The sequence below is a fragment of the Myodes glareolus genome, chromosome 10, assembly GCF_982192425.1.
Source record: "Myodes glareolus chromosome 10, mMyoGla1.1, whole genome shotgun sequence".
Lineage (NCBI taxonomy): Eukaryota > Metazoa > Chordata > Mammalia > Rodentia > Cricetidae > Myodes > Myodes glareolus.
The window spans coordinates 68,112,467-68,127,482 of NC_142035.1; positions in this window are offsets into that span (position 1 = coordinate 68,112,467).

Genomic DNA, 15,016 nt, shown 5'->3' on the forward strand with positions numbered 1-15,016 from the left:
GGACGATTTGCAAACATTAAATGATTTCCAAAAGTTGTTAGGAGATATTAATTGGCTGCGACCGTTTTTAAAAATCCCCTCTGCTGATTTGAAGCCATTGTTTGATATCTTGGAAGGGGATACTCATATTACCTCCCCTCGGGCCTTGACGCCGGCAGCAGAAGCAGCCTTATTACTAATGGAGGAATCCATTAAGGAGGCACAGTTGTGCCATATTGATAAAACTCAACCATTTGTTCTATGTATGTTTAAAACAAGAAAGCTACCCACTGCTATGTTATGGCAGGATGGACCGTTACTGTGGATCCATCGGCATGCTTCTCCTAACAAAAGTATTGATTGGCATCCAGCTGCTATAGCTCAAATTGCCCTTAAAGGCCTTAAAATGTCTGTTAGTCATTTTGGTAAGCATCCAGCGGTTATGATAGTTCCCTATACCTCCTTTTAGATACAAACTTTGGTCGCCACCTCTGACGATTGGGCAATTTTGGTTACCACCTTTTCAGGAAAAATTGAAAATCATTATCCCAAACACCCTCTTCTGTAGTTTGCTGCATGTCATCCCATTATATTTCCCCGAGTTATGTCTTCTGCCCCACTAAAAGACGGGGTGATGGTGTATACAGATGGCTCCAAAAATGGTGTGGGAGCCTATGTTATGGATTCTAAAATATATACAAAAAACTTTTCTGCCACCTCACCCCAGGTGGTGGAATGTATGGTGGTTCTAGAGGTTCTTCAAAAATTTCATTGTCCTCTTAATATTGTTTCTGATTCTGCCTATATGGTTAATGCTGTTAAATTATTAGAGACCGCTGGAATTATAAAACCTACTAGTACAGTGGCAGCTCTTTTCCAGAGGATACAGGACTGTTTACTAAATAGGAGAGCTCCATTTTTTATCACACATATAAGAGCACATTCGGGGCTCCCGGGCCCCATGAGTTTAGGTAATGATCTGGCTGATCATGCTACGCAGCTTGCTGCGGTAGCTCTTGCCTCCCCATTACAGACCGCTAAAACCTTTCATGATAATTTTCATGTTACAGCTGAAATCCTGCGTAAACGTTTTTCTCTTACCAGAAAGGAGGCTCGTGATATTGTAACCCAATGTCACAATTGTTGCCAGTTTCTCCCTGTCAGACACACTGGCGTAAACCCCAGAGGGATTGCGCCTTTACAAATATGGCAGATGGATGTGACTCATATCACTGCCTTTGGAAAACTTCAGTATGTGCATGTGTCAATTGACACATGCTCTGGCGTTATTCATGCCACACCACTTACAGGAGAAAAAACCTCTTATGTCATTCAACATTGTCTTGAGGCATGGAGTGCTTGGGGCAAGCCCACATCTTTAAAGACGGATAATGGGCCTGCCTATACTTCTCAAAAGTTTAAACAATTTTGTGCACAGATGCAAGTCACACACATTACAGGCCTGCCTTATAACCCCCAGGGACAAGGTATTGTAGAGCGAGCACATCACACACTCAAATCTTATCTACTTAAACAAAAAGGGGGAATATTGAAGGAATTACCCCCAATACCAAGAGTAGCCATTGCCATGGCTCTGTTCACTATAAATTTTTTAAATCTGGATGATAATGGCCAGAATGCTACAACACGACATAGTTCGGATCCGCAGCGGCCCAAGGATTTGGTTATATGGAAAGATGTGTTTTCTAATGAATGGAAAGGCCCGGATCCCATCCTATTGAGATCCAGGGGAGCTGTTTGTGTGTTCCCGCAGGACCAGGAAAATCCATTCTGGTTGCCAGAAAGACTGACCCAAACAGTGAGGGGTGACCCACAACACGCGGACTTGCCTGAAGATTTGGCTTCTGTTCCTCCTACCATTTTGCGGATGGATGGCAACGGTTACGAAGGAGCAGGTTACGAAGGAGCAGCGATGGGGGATACTCTCAGCCTTCCTGAAACCGACATCAGTCAGCCATAGAGTGGCAGTGTTTCCTAGTTTTTTTATTTTACAACCAATAAGACTCTGGGGTTCCCCTACCTTCTATTTATAAGCTTAGCCGAAGGATTCCAGTCCTGGGTTGTGTCCTTCATCTCCTACTTTAAGATTGGGTGGGGGTGGGAATGTTTGGAACAGCCCTATGCTGTGGATCAGTGTTTCTCCTCTGGATGGTCTGCTGACTCAAATCCCAAAGTCATAGGGACAAAGTGTGGTTATTGCACAAGCGCTGGCTGCCCTGGAACAGGGAACCTCTACTGATATGGTTATCTATGCTGAAGCAGTAAGGTTTATGCCAACTAGCTTCTACACCCCTAGGACACCTCTGTCCATTGCACAGGGTGGAGTGCTTGGCTTAGCTAGCCCTGAAGGTTGTCGAGCTAAAGAGCATCGCACAGAGAATGGCCCTCTCTGAGAGATATGTCGCCCTGCATAAGGGTTTCCTGCCGTATATTCCCTTTCCCAGAAAAATGGCAGAGGGCAGGCCGGATAAGTTCCAGGTGTCATGAACCTAGGGGCAGATTCTGTGCAAGCCCATTATAATGTTTCCACTTTGGGAAGTGTGACCTCTATCTTTGCCTTCTGAGGGAATTGCCTTTCTCCAAAGAAGTAAAAAAAAGGGGGGGGGGAGATGTAGAGGACCGCAACCACATTCGCCATTCCAAGATGGCGCTGACATCCGGTTCCAACGCCTGGTGAACAGGATAACGCGCATGTGTTGGTAAATTTCCAACGCTGTAGTCCCTGCCTCTCCCGAGGCGTCATCTGGGATGATGGGCAGCTGACCAATCTGAGAGTGACACGTCCGAGGCGGGGACTGTTTCCTATATAAGGGCTGGGTTCGCCTTGCTCTGAGTCTCTGCCATGTTGGCTTATGCTCTCGCTCTCAAGATGCATTAAAAGCTGTTCTGCAGAAGGATCCTACGTGTCCTGCGTCATTCTTGCTGGCGAGACAGTAGCGCGGGACAGGGGCTAACTGAGAAGCCATTGACAATGGCACTGGGTCTTGTTTTGTCTGCATGTACTGGCTGTTTGGGATCCTAGTCTGTTTGGATGCTCACCTTCCTAGGCCTGGAGGGAGGTGGGAGGAACTTGAACTTCCCACAGGGCATAAAACCATGACTGCTCTTTGGACTGGAGAGGGAGGAGGAGAGGGAGTGGGGGGGGTGAGGAGAGGGAGTGGGGGGAATGGGAGGGTATGGGGAGGAGGGGAGGAAGTGGAAAGTTTTATAAACAAACAAATAAAAAAATAATAAAAAAATAAAAATAAAAAAGGCAAAAAAACCCAATGTTTAATGAAAGGTGATTCTCTGATTTAAGTCTCAGCTTCTTTATCCTTTGTATATAGAGGGATACTGATTTTTTTTAGTTGATCTTGTATCCTGCCACATCACTGAAAGTATTTGTCAGCTGTAGGAGTTCTCTGGTAAAGTTTTTAGGGTCATTTCTGTCTAATATCTTGTCATCTGCAAATAACAAAACTTTGACTTCTTCCTTTCCAATTTGAATTCCCCTGATCTTCTTATGTTGTCTTATTTATATTGCAAAAACTTCAAGAACTATATTGAAGAAATATGGAAAGAGTGGACAGCCTCGTCTTGTTCCTGATTTTCATGGAATAGCTTTGAGTTTCTCTTTATTTAATTTGATGTTAGCTGTCAGCTTGCTGTATATTGCTTTTATTATATTTAGATATGATTCTTTTTTAATTAATTTATTTATTTGTTTATAAAAATTTCCACTTCCTCCCCCTCTTCTCTATACCCTCCCATTACCCCCACTTGCTCTCCTCCTCCCCCCCACTCCCTCTCCTCTTCCTTCTCCAGTCCCAATAGCAGTCAGGGTTTCCTGCCCTGTGGGAAGTCCAAGTTCCTCCCCTCTCCCTCCAGGTCTAGGAAGGTGAGCATCCAAACAGACCAGCATCCCAAAAAGCCAGTACATGCAGACAAAACAAGACCCAGTGCCATTGTCAATGGCTTCTCAGTCAGCCCCCATGTCAGCCACATTCAGAGAATCTGGTTTGATCACATGCTCGTTCAGTCCCAGTCCAGCTGGCCTTGGTGAGCTCCCATTCGATCAGTCCCCTTGTATCAGAGGGTGATCGCACCCCTCGCGGTCCTGATTTCCTTGTTCATGTTCTCCCTCCTTCTGCTCCTCATTTGGACCTTGGGGGGCTCAGTCCAGTGCTCCAATGTGGGTCTCCGTCTCTATCTCCATCTATCGTCAGATGAAGGTTCCCTCGGGTCTTGCCCTTCCTGCTCACGTTCTCCCTTCTGCTTCTCATTTGGACCTAGGGAGTCAAGTCCAGTGTTCCAATGTGTGTCTCTGTCTCAGTCTCTAGCCATCGCCAGATGAAGGTTCTATGGTGATATGCAAAATATTCATCAGTATGGTTGTGGGCCAAGGTCAGTTCAGGCACCCTCTCCTCTGCTGCCCAGAAAACAATCTGGGGACCTCTTCTTGGGCCTGGGAACCCCTCCAGAATCAAGTCTCTTGCAAACCCTAAAATGTCTCCCTTAGTTGAGATATATACTTGCCTCTCCCATAATCATCCTTTCTCCCTAACCTCCATCCCATTCCCCCAAGCCATCCACTGCTATGGACCGGCTCAGGGGAGCCACTCAGATCGTGGGGAAACAGGACGAAGAACAGGAATAATCAGGATACAGCGAGGAAATTGACAGACAGTCACTCTCAATATGATTTGAAAATGCTGCTGCGATTTTACTTTTTCAGTGTGAGGCTTTTATATTTTTACAAACAAAGAACTTGGCAAAGGCATACATCATCAGATCATTTAAAAACAGCATAAAACGGTTTACAAAAAGAATCTTTGAAAACGCTTTGACTTGGGCACAAGGACTTTCGCCCAGTCTGTACCAGGTGGCTGGCTGGGCTAAGTGACCTTGTGCTCAGAATATCTTGGGGTGTGAGAGGAGAAGGCCACTATCTTCCTTGGAAAACTTTCTGCTAGGAAATTTTAAAGACATGATCTCAAACTTGTCTGAAACTGGTCTCATACCATAAATCTCAACTTTCTTCCCTCCCTGACTCTCAGGGTCAGATGTTGTAATTAGCCTAGGTTTATTCTGGCCATAATAAAGGCTGCATAGGCCTCCTGCACGTACTTCTCAGGCAAACATCTAGTGTTGCTGCAGCTGTTTTCCTACAGAAGGCTTCTAAGGTTTCTCCTGATAAGAGAAACTCCTTTTGCTCCACATCATTAAGGAATTATTTTAACGATGACTTCCCTATTTCCAGAACTGGCTATTTTCTTAAAGGCTTTAATGAATAGTGGGGCAAAACTCAAAAATGTCCTCAGTAGTCTTGTTTGTATCTGCAACTGCCTGGAATAGTCTGATCTGTTAGCAATATGCAAGGATCACAAAGAACACACAGACAAGGGAAAAGACAGACATATGGTCAAGGACGGTCAGGTCGAGTCAGTACAATGGTGACTCAGGTGGCATTACACCACAACTGATTGCCAAGGGACTGCCTGGAACACAGCTCCTAGGAGCACAGATCTCAATCCTCCTGCAACACCTGCCCGTCCAGTCAGCATTTCTGCTACACTGGCGAGATAGCAGTGGATGTAGCAATCCCCAATCCTCCCTGTCTCCCTTCTCTCTAACCATCTCCCCTTACTTCCACCCCCTACCCCCACCCATGCACCCAAGTCTGCCTGTCAATCTTGTCCACTTCCAATATCCAGGAGGATAACTATATGATTTTTTTTTCAGGTTCACTTTCTTATTTTACTTCTTTAGGATCATGAATTATAGGCTCAAAGACCTCCAACCATGGCTAGAATCCACTTATGAGTGAGTACATACCATATTCCTCCTTTTGTGTCTGGGTTACCTCACTCAGTAAAGCGTTTTCTATTTTCATCCATTTGCATGCAAAATTCAAGATGTCATTGTTTTTTAACACTGAGTAAAACTCTAATGTGTATATATTCCACACCTTCTTTAACCATTCTTCTATTGAGGGGCACCTAGGTTGTTTCCATGTTCTGGCTATTAAAAATAGCGCAGCTATGAACATAGTTGAACAAATGCTTTTGTAGTATGATTGTTGTATCCCTAATCTCCCCATGACCTTTATCATGCAGGCAGACATGGCATTGGCTACATCTTGATCAGAAGGCAACGGAATAGTAGACTGAGATATTGACTGCAGTTTGAGCATACATGAGACCTTAGAGTCTACCCCCACAGTGACATTTTTTATCCAACAAGATAATCCTATTCTAACAAAGCCACACCTCTTAATAGTGACATTCCCTATGTGTTTATGAAAGTGCATTACATTCAAATGACCACATTCCATTCCCTGGCAACTATAAGCTTTTAGCAGTATCATAATGCAAAATGTATATAGTACAGCTTCAAAGTATCCAAGATATATTTATCTTAATAATGATTAAAAGTCCAAAGTGAAAATTGTCTTCTGAGATTCTCGTGCTTTCTTAATTGTAATCCCTTATAGAATCATAATACAAAGAAAATGATTGCATGCTTTCGACATAAAAAACACAGAATATATTTGTATTCCAAAACTCAGGGAAGGGAGCATAGTGAGTAAATACTGGACCAAAGCAAGATGGAAAACCAGTCAGGAAAACTGCAAACTCTGCATCTCCATGTCTGATGTCAAAATTCTCTACAGATACCCAACTCCTTTCAGCTTTGTTGACATCACATACTTTTTTCCCTTGGGCTGGTTATATCCTTGTTAGCATTTATCCTTGGCAGGTATCTCATAGTTCTGGCATCTTCAAAGTCTTGGGCTCTCCAAAGAAACCCAGGCTTCAGCTTCACAGCTTCGTGAAATTGCCTCTCCAGGCCTTCATTTAGGTACACCTCTGACACATGCTTGGCCTCAACAGCTTTCTTTAGGCAAATTTCATTAACATTTATTTTATTCTTATCTCTAAAACTAGAATCACATGGCCAAAGCCACCAAGTTCTCCCACTTGCTGTGACCGGAACATGCCTCTCTCTTTCAATGACATCTTCACCAACATTCTGTCTTTCACTGTCTAAGCTTGGCTGTAATGAAACTTGTTCTGTAGACCAGACTAGTGTCAGTCTCACAGACTGACCTGTCTCTCTGCCTTCCCAGTGCTGGGATTAAAGGTGTGTACCTCAACACCTGCCTCTAAGCCTTTTTTTAATTCCAGTTCACAAGTTGGAAACTTAGCTGAGTGGGATCTTGCTCTGAGACTATAACTCCCTTTATTTCATTTCTTAGTCCATCTATCTTCTTGAGTATAGGATTAAGATCTATTCCATTTCATGATGAATTTTTCTCACTCCGTAATTTTTATATTTTTTCAGCTTGTTCCTTTTCTTTATAAATCCTCATCAGAGTTAACATTAATAATCACACAAGAGTCTATTCTAGGATGTTATGAGTTTTTCTCTGCCAATAGAATTAATCTAAAACTTTTCACTTTAGCTTCAGACAGACTATTTGAATTAGAAGAAAACGAAGCCATTTTTCACAAAATATCACAAGAACAAGAGGCTACATATTAATATTCTTCTCTTCGGTAACTTCTTGGGCCAGCATCTTACAGTTCAAATAACCCTTAACATCACTGTCTTCCTTGCTTTTACTAGTATGGCCAACTAAGTAGCACTTAAAGCATCCCATTGCCTTTCTAACCCAATCTCCAAAGTCCTTATTTCTCTAAACAAATTATGGACTAGCCTAACACACCAATATCCCATTCCCTGATAACTACTTTTTTCTGTCTTAGTCAGCGTTTATATTGCTGTGAAGAGACACTATGACCACTGTAACTCTTATAACGATACATTTAATTGTGGTGACTTGCTTGCAGTTTCAGAGCTTCAGTCCATTTTTTATCATGATGGATAGTATAGTGGTGTGCAGGCAGAAACATTGCTGGCTACATCTTGATCAGAAGGCAACAGAAAAATGGACTGAGACATTGAATATGATTTGAGCATATGTGAGACATTAAAGTCCAGTTCCACATTGACACACTTTCTTCAACAAGGTCATACCTACTCCAACAAATCTATGCCTCCTTATAATGCCACCCCTAAGCTTATGGAACAAATTACATCAAAACTACAACAGAGACGCAGAAAGACAAACATAGCATGTACTTTTTTATAAGTGAATATTAGTTGCAAAATAAAGAAAAACTATACTACAATTCATAAACCTAGAGAGACTACGGAATAAGGAGAATTCAGAGAGGGATGTCTGGATCTCCCTGGAAAGGCAAAATAGAAGAGATTTTCTAAGTGAACTGTGGGAGATGGTAACATTAGATACAGATAAGCAGATAGATGTGGAGAATACTGAAACAAACTACTGGAAAGTGGGGGTATTTCAGGGTCAGGTGCAAACATGGTACAAGGGACTCTCCCATGAATCTATAAGGATGATCCTAGCTAAGAATCTCAGCCAAAGAGAAGACTAGCCTGAACTGGCCATCTCCAGTGACCAGGCAGGAATCAAGTGGAGGGAGTTGGAAAGCAACCCAATCACATAAGCTTTACTTACAGTCTGTCCTGCCTATGGAATATGCTGGCATAAGGGTAGTCTACAATGGTCAACTAATGACTGATACAGCCTAAAACCCCTGCAAGGAGAGTAAACTCACCCATGACACTGCCTGCAGAACCAGGACCTACAAGCTGTATGACTCAGAAACCTAGGATAGAACCAAACACCACTGGATGAAAAAAATAGTCAATGTAATGATGATCAACGATATTCTGTTACACACATAGACTGGTTCCTAGTCTAATAGTCACCAGAGAGACTTCATTGAGCAACTGATGGAAAATGTTGCAGAAAGTCAAAAATTAGGCAAAACATGGAAAATCCTTAAGAAGTGGGGGAGAAGACTATAGGAGTCAGATGGTGAAGGACATCACATGGAAAATCCTTAAGAAGTGGGGAAGACTATAGGAGCCAGATGGTGAAGGACATCATAAGAAAGTCCACAGAATCAACTATCCTGGGCTCATGTAGGTTGATGCTCCTGTAGTACTCCTAAAAATGAGAGTAGGGACTGTCTATTGGTGCCCTGTTCTCTATACTGGGCCACCTTACACAGCCTTGATACATGGGATGTACTTATTCTTACTGCAACTTGATAAGCCATGTTTTTGTTAATATCTATGGGAAACCTGCCCTTTCCTTAAAGAAATGAAGGAAGAGTGTATTGGGGGTTAGAAAATGAGGGGGATTGGAAGAAGGGAGTAAGAGGAAAAAGAGGAGTGGAAAACTGGCTGAGATATAAAATAAATAAATGAAAAATAAGAACTACAGGCAAATAAAGAAGGCTGAATGTCAGATATTCTTCCCTCAGAAGAGCACATCAATTGGTTATCTAATACCAAATGGTCATCCCTGAAAACATACATCCAAGTAACATATAGACTAGCAGATCATATTTGATGTGTGTGTGTGTGTGTGTGTGTGTGTGTGTGTGTGTGTGTGTTCCAAGGGAGGCCTTTCCTCCTCTGAAGAGAGGATGGGGTTGGAATAGGGAGAGGTGGAAGTTAAGAAGGAAGAGAAAGGGAACTGGGGCTGCTACATAAAATTAAAAATCTTTTAAATAAAAACTGTACTCTGAAAATGGCTTCTCTTCTCTTACATCATCGCAGATCCTCACCTCTTTCCTTCCCCACCCACTCATATCTATTTCCTTTCTCTCTCTATTTAGGATAGAAAATGTGTATTTTAATAATAATAATGATAATAATAATATAAAGTAAGACCAGAAAACAAACATACGAAAAAGCACAAGAAATACATATAGAGGCAGAGACACACATAGTTTTCTGTTCTGTTTCTCATTCAAGGATGATTTAAGTCCTCCCCACTCCCGTATATTATATCTAACTTCTGTGGTTATATGGATTATAACCACCTTATCAAAGACTTCACAGCTATTATTCATATATAAGTAATATGTGCTTCAGTACTTTTATCATGAATCGAATATGATAATACAGATAATACAGAAATGTTTTTCTATATCTACTGAGATGATTTCTGCCATCAGGCGCATTTATGTGATGTATTATGTATATTGGTTTGTATATGTTGAATCATTTTTGCATTTCCAGAATGAGTCCAAAGTTATACTGATAAATTCAATTTTGTGTGAGTTTCTTCAGAGTACCTATTTTCCTTAGTTCACTGAGAATTTCATTCCAGATATTTTGTTCATATTCACCCTGTTCCTCTGACTCCTCCAAACTTCACTCTCCTCTTCTTCCCACCCAGTTCTGTATCTTATTCATTTTTAGCCCATCAGATAATGTTTGTGCAGCCCGCATAGTACTGAATATGTAATATATTCATGAAAGCCTAACTGACCTGACAGGGATCATACTTTTGAAGAAAAAAGACTCTTTTCTTAGCAACCATTAGTTGCTAATGGGTCTTTGAATAGAGTTGAGACTCTTGCTCACTTCTTCTCTTCATGCTTAGATTTGATCTGGCTTGAGTTTGCACAGTCTTGTGTACACTGCCCCATCCTTTCTGAATTCCTATGTGTCTCTTCCTGATTGTGTTCAGAAAACAGTTATACTGTAGTCATTTTCTGCCTCTGGTGTTAAAGTCTTTCCACCCACTCTTCTGCAATGATCCCTCAGCCTTGAATAAAGGGTTTGTGATATACATGTCCCATTTAAGGCTCATAAATATGCAGTTCCTTCCCTATTTAAGCTCATTACCTGTTTTGGATCTCTGTGTTAATCTCCATATACCCCAATAGATACTTCTCAGAAAAAGTTTGAGAGATTCACTATGTATAGGTATAGTGAAAAGTTTTAAATCTATGACCCTATACTGGAAAATGTTAATAGATTTTTCACTAGGGCTTAAGACCTTTTTGGCCATAGATAGTCTCTGGTAATTTAGCCAAGTTATAGAGGATATCCACACATCCAAGAATTTTTGAGCAGCACAAAAGGGTTTGATAAATCTAAAGAAAGAAATAAAGGACATAAAGGTGAGTGGATAAAGAAGAGGGATGCATCTGGGAAGAGTTAATGGGATGAAAATAAACAAATATACAATATTATCAAAGGAGAAGAAAAAAATCAAAAAAAGTGTTGGGAAGTTGAATAAATAAACACACACACACACACACACACACACACACACACACACACACTGTATAAATGTAAGGCCAAGCAAATGTCTTTTTGTTCATGACCTATTCCCATTCCTTAAAAACACTATGCCTTATTTGCTCTTTTCGATCTGTAGTATGAACACGTGTCATCTGACTTTTTTGGATGGAGCAGAAGGATTAGGGAACTAAGAGGAGTCTGGAGCCAGAGCCCAGAGAAACTGAAATACTAACTCCTAATCTCCAAGTTATGAAACTACCCAAGTTGTTGGTGTTTTCTAGATGAATGAAAATAGAAGCATGCATATAAATATAATCAAATAATTATATTTATATAATTTATATTAATTATAGTCATGAAAAACTATAATTAATATTAAAATGAATGCAAATTGGTTACAATGAGAATTTAAAAAGTGAATCAGAAACATTAAGACAGTATCACACATATTCTTTCATGTACAAACATTTATAATGGCAATAAAAATAACAAAAAACATATAAAGGATTACAATTCAGTAATTAAAATACTTAACACTAAAACTAAGAAATTATAATTCAAAAACTAAAATATTTGATTTTTCGGACAGAATAGACCAATTCCTAGAAAAGACACAAATTATGAATATCATGTGAAAGAGTAATAAATAAGATTGTATTAGCATCTAATACCAAAACTTAATCAAGAATTACTAATTTTCTTAAAACATGCAATTGATTTTATCAAACATTATGAAAAAATTGATACCAAATGTCCAAAAGTTGTTTCACAGTAGAAGTTGCAAGTTAAGACTCTTGACCATGTAATACATGGAAAAAATAATACTTAAAAATATAAAAAAAAATGAAACAGAAATTTTATCTATTGTGAACACAAAGGAAAAATTATTTAATAAAATGATAGTTTATTAAATCTAGACCGTATGCAAACTGTAGTGAATGCCAACTGCTATATTTATTTTATTTTATTACTTTATAAATAATACCAATCAAAATTTTAACTTCCTCCATTCCTCCCTCCTCCCTCCTGTTCCCCCACACATTCTTCCCCCCACCCCCTCCAGTCCTAAGAGGGCAAGGTGCCCTTCACTGCAGGAAGTTCAAGACCCTTCCCCCCACACATCCAGGCTTAGGAAAATATACATCCAAATAGAATAGGATCCCAGAAAGCCAGTACATGCAGTAGAGACAAATCCCAATGCCATTATCATTGGCCTCTCAGTCTGCCCCAATTGTCAGCTACTTTCAGAGGGTTCAGTTTGATCTCATGGTAATTCAGTTCCAGTACAGCTGGAGTTGGTGAGCTCTCATTAGCTCAGACACATTGTCTCAGTGGGTGGTCCTGACGTCCCTGCCTCCTTCTGCTCTTCAACTGGACCTTGGGAGCTCAGTCCAGTGCTCCAATGTGGGTCTCTGTGTCTGTCTCCATCCATCACCAGACGAAGGTTCTATGGTGATATTCAAGATAGTCATCAGTCTGACTATGGGACGAGGCTAGTTCAGGCATCCTATCCTTTACTGCCCAGGGTCCTAGCTGGGGACATTCCGTGGACACCTGGGAACCCCTCCAGAGCCACCCTCTTGCCAACCCCAAAATGGCTTCCTCAATTACTATATCTCCTTCCCTGCTCTCATATCTGTCCTTCTTCCATCTCAACCATCCCACTCCCCCAAGCTCTCCTCAACTCTCCCCTTCTTCCCACCCTTCTCCCTCTCCCCTTCCCCCCAACCACCTCCTGCTCTATGCTCCCAACTTTTGCCTGGTGATCTTGTCTATTTTAACCATGCAAGGTTGTATTAATGTTTTCCAATGAATTAATGTAATTATTCTTATCAATATTGTTACATCAATTCATTCATCATAAGATTATATATATTTGTTGGTGCTATAGCTAAACCTCTCATGATTAAAAATTGTCTCAGCAAATTTAAAAACTGACATATATTTGCAGGGCAAGGAACACAGTGTGTTTAAAAAACTATGCTCTGACACGTAGCTTCATTTACTCTTGCTATGAGTGCCAAGACTGTTAAATGCAGTCTCTAACTAAAAGTGCTACATGAACTGGATAATCAGATGCAAAGACAATTACAGGAACAAACTTACAAATTAACTTTAAATCCTTATTAGTTAATTATTTTGCACCCATCCTCTTTTGTCAACAATATTTAATACTTAAGTAAACATTGAAAGGTCATTAATTGAAATTCCTGGATATTTTGCTGCTATGCTTTACTAGATAGATTTCTTTTTGCTTTTAACTCAACTTCTTAACAAAACTTTTAACATTTACCTTTTGAGCCCACTGGGTTATAATAGTGGAATTCCCATGATAAAAGTCCCAGAGACTCAGTTCCCCAGCCTTCAAGTGGCCAAAGACTCCACACAGTACCAAAGAAAGGACTCTTCTTAAGAGACTCAATAGGACTGGAAATAGGGATTTGTGTTGTCTTTTATCTCATTAATCAGGTAAGTAGAGATGCTGCAATTAAAGTCAATAGCCTACTAAAATTAACAATGCTTATTTTGTTTATGTAATGCATGTCTCAGGTCACAACAACAAAACTTTTTATTCTTTGTAGAATTTTTTTTATTTAAAAGTATTTACTGAACCTTCACGTATACCGGTTTTCCAGAGAGAAGTCAAAAATTCCACTCCTTACTCTTTCAAGTTTTGTCTTGCTTTTCTTTTCTGTCTCGGTTGTATTTTCATGGAGCCCAGCTAAGTTACGGGAAACTTGTTTTAAAGGGACTTTCTTCAAATCATATATACATATATATCCCAAAGTAGCAATTGATAATTATCCTGGCATCAGCTTTCAGTGGCTTTAAGATAGAAGGCAACACTTCTATCAATAAAGTAGTTTTATCAATTACCTTTATATTTATATAACTGTCTATATCAAACTCAGGTAACTTAACATGGATCAGAATTTCTTAATAAGATACACTGCCTGATTTTCAGAACTTCATGGACTTAGTATAGCTCCAAGAGAATAGCCATTGTAAATTACTCTATGGAATAGGAATGCAACATATTTACAAGTATGTTAGGGTTTAGAGGAAGGCTATCTAATTAAATAGAATTAAATAGAAAGGAATTCTTGATGAATAGACATTGGAGTTTTAAAACAAGAAGTAGCCAGCTAAATAAAAGCATTAAGTGAACTTTTAGCTAAAATAAAGAAACATGTACAGTCATAAAAGAACAAAGTGTGCTTGAGATGGACAGAATAGAGCTGCAGAGATAGACAGAAGAAGGATTACAAGAACTTTTCTGCTATAGAAAAAGAGTTTGCATGCAGAATTCACGAAATTTTAAGCATCTACTTGAGCAGAAAGCATCAAGAAATAGTTCACCGGTGTGCTTTTCATCTGCTTCCTCTTTAGTGTTTATGGTATTCATTCTTTCTTGCTTGTTTCAACCTTTTCCTGCTTCTTTCTGCTCCATATTCATGTCCCATCTCTTTATTCTTTTGTTTTTCATCTACTTCCTTATTAGTATCAGCTGACTAAGGGAGAGGAATGTTTTAGAGAAAACTAACAATAGATTGTTCACAAATGAGTTTCATGTTAGTGATAAAACTCTTGCTGAGAAAGCCTTTTATTAAGTAAATTGTGATATTTCACAAGAAAAACACTGTTTACATATTGGTATTCTTTGTTATAATTTTTAAGGTGTGTTTGAGTGATTTTGACATTAAACTGTTGAATTTGTAGGGGTTCATGTTGATCATTTTCTTTTGTTAACTCTTAACTTGACAATGTATAATGTTGTTTAAGCCATCTAAACAACACATAAATATAAACTGAGGAGGGAAAAGCCACATGGGAGTTTACATTTCCAGATTCTCCAAATTGGTACTTAATGTGCATTCTTGAACATTAATTCTATTTT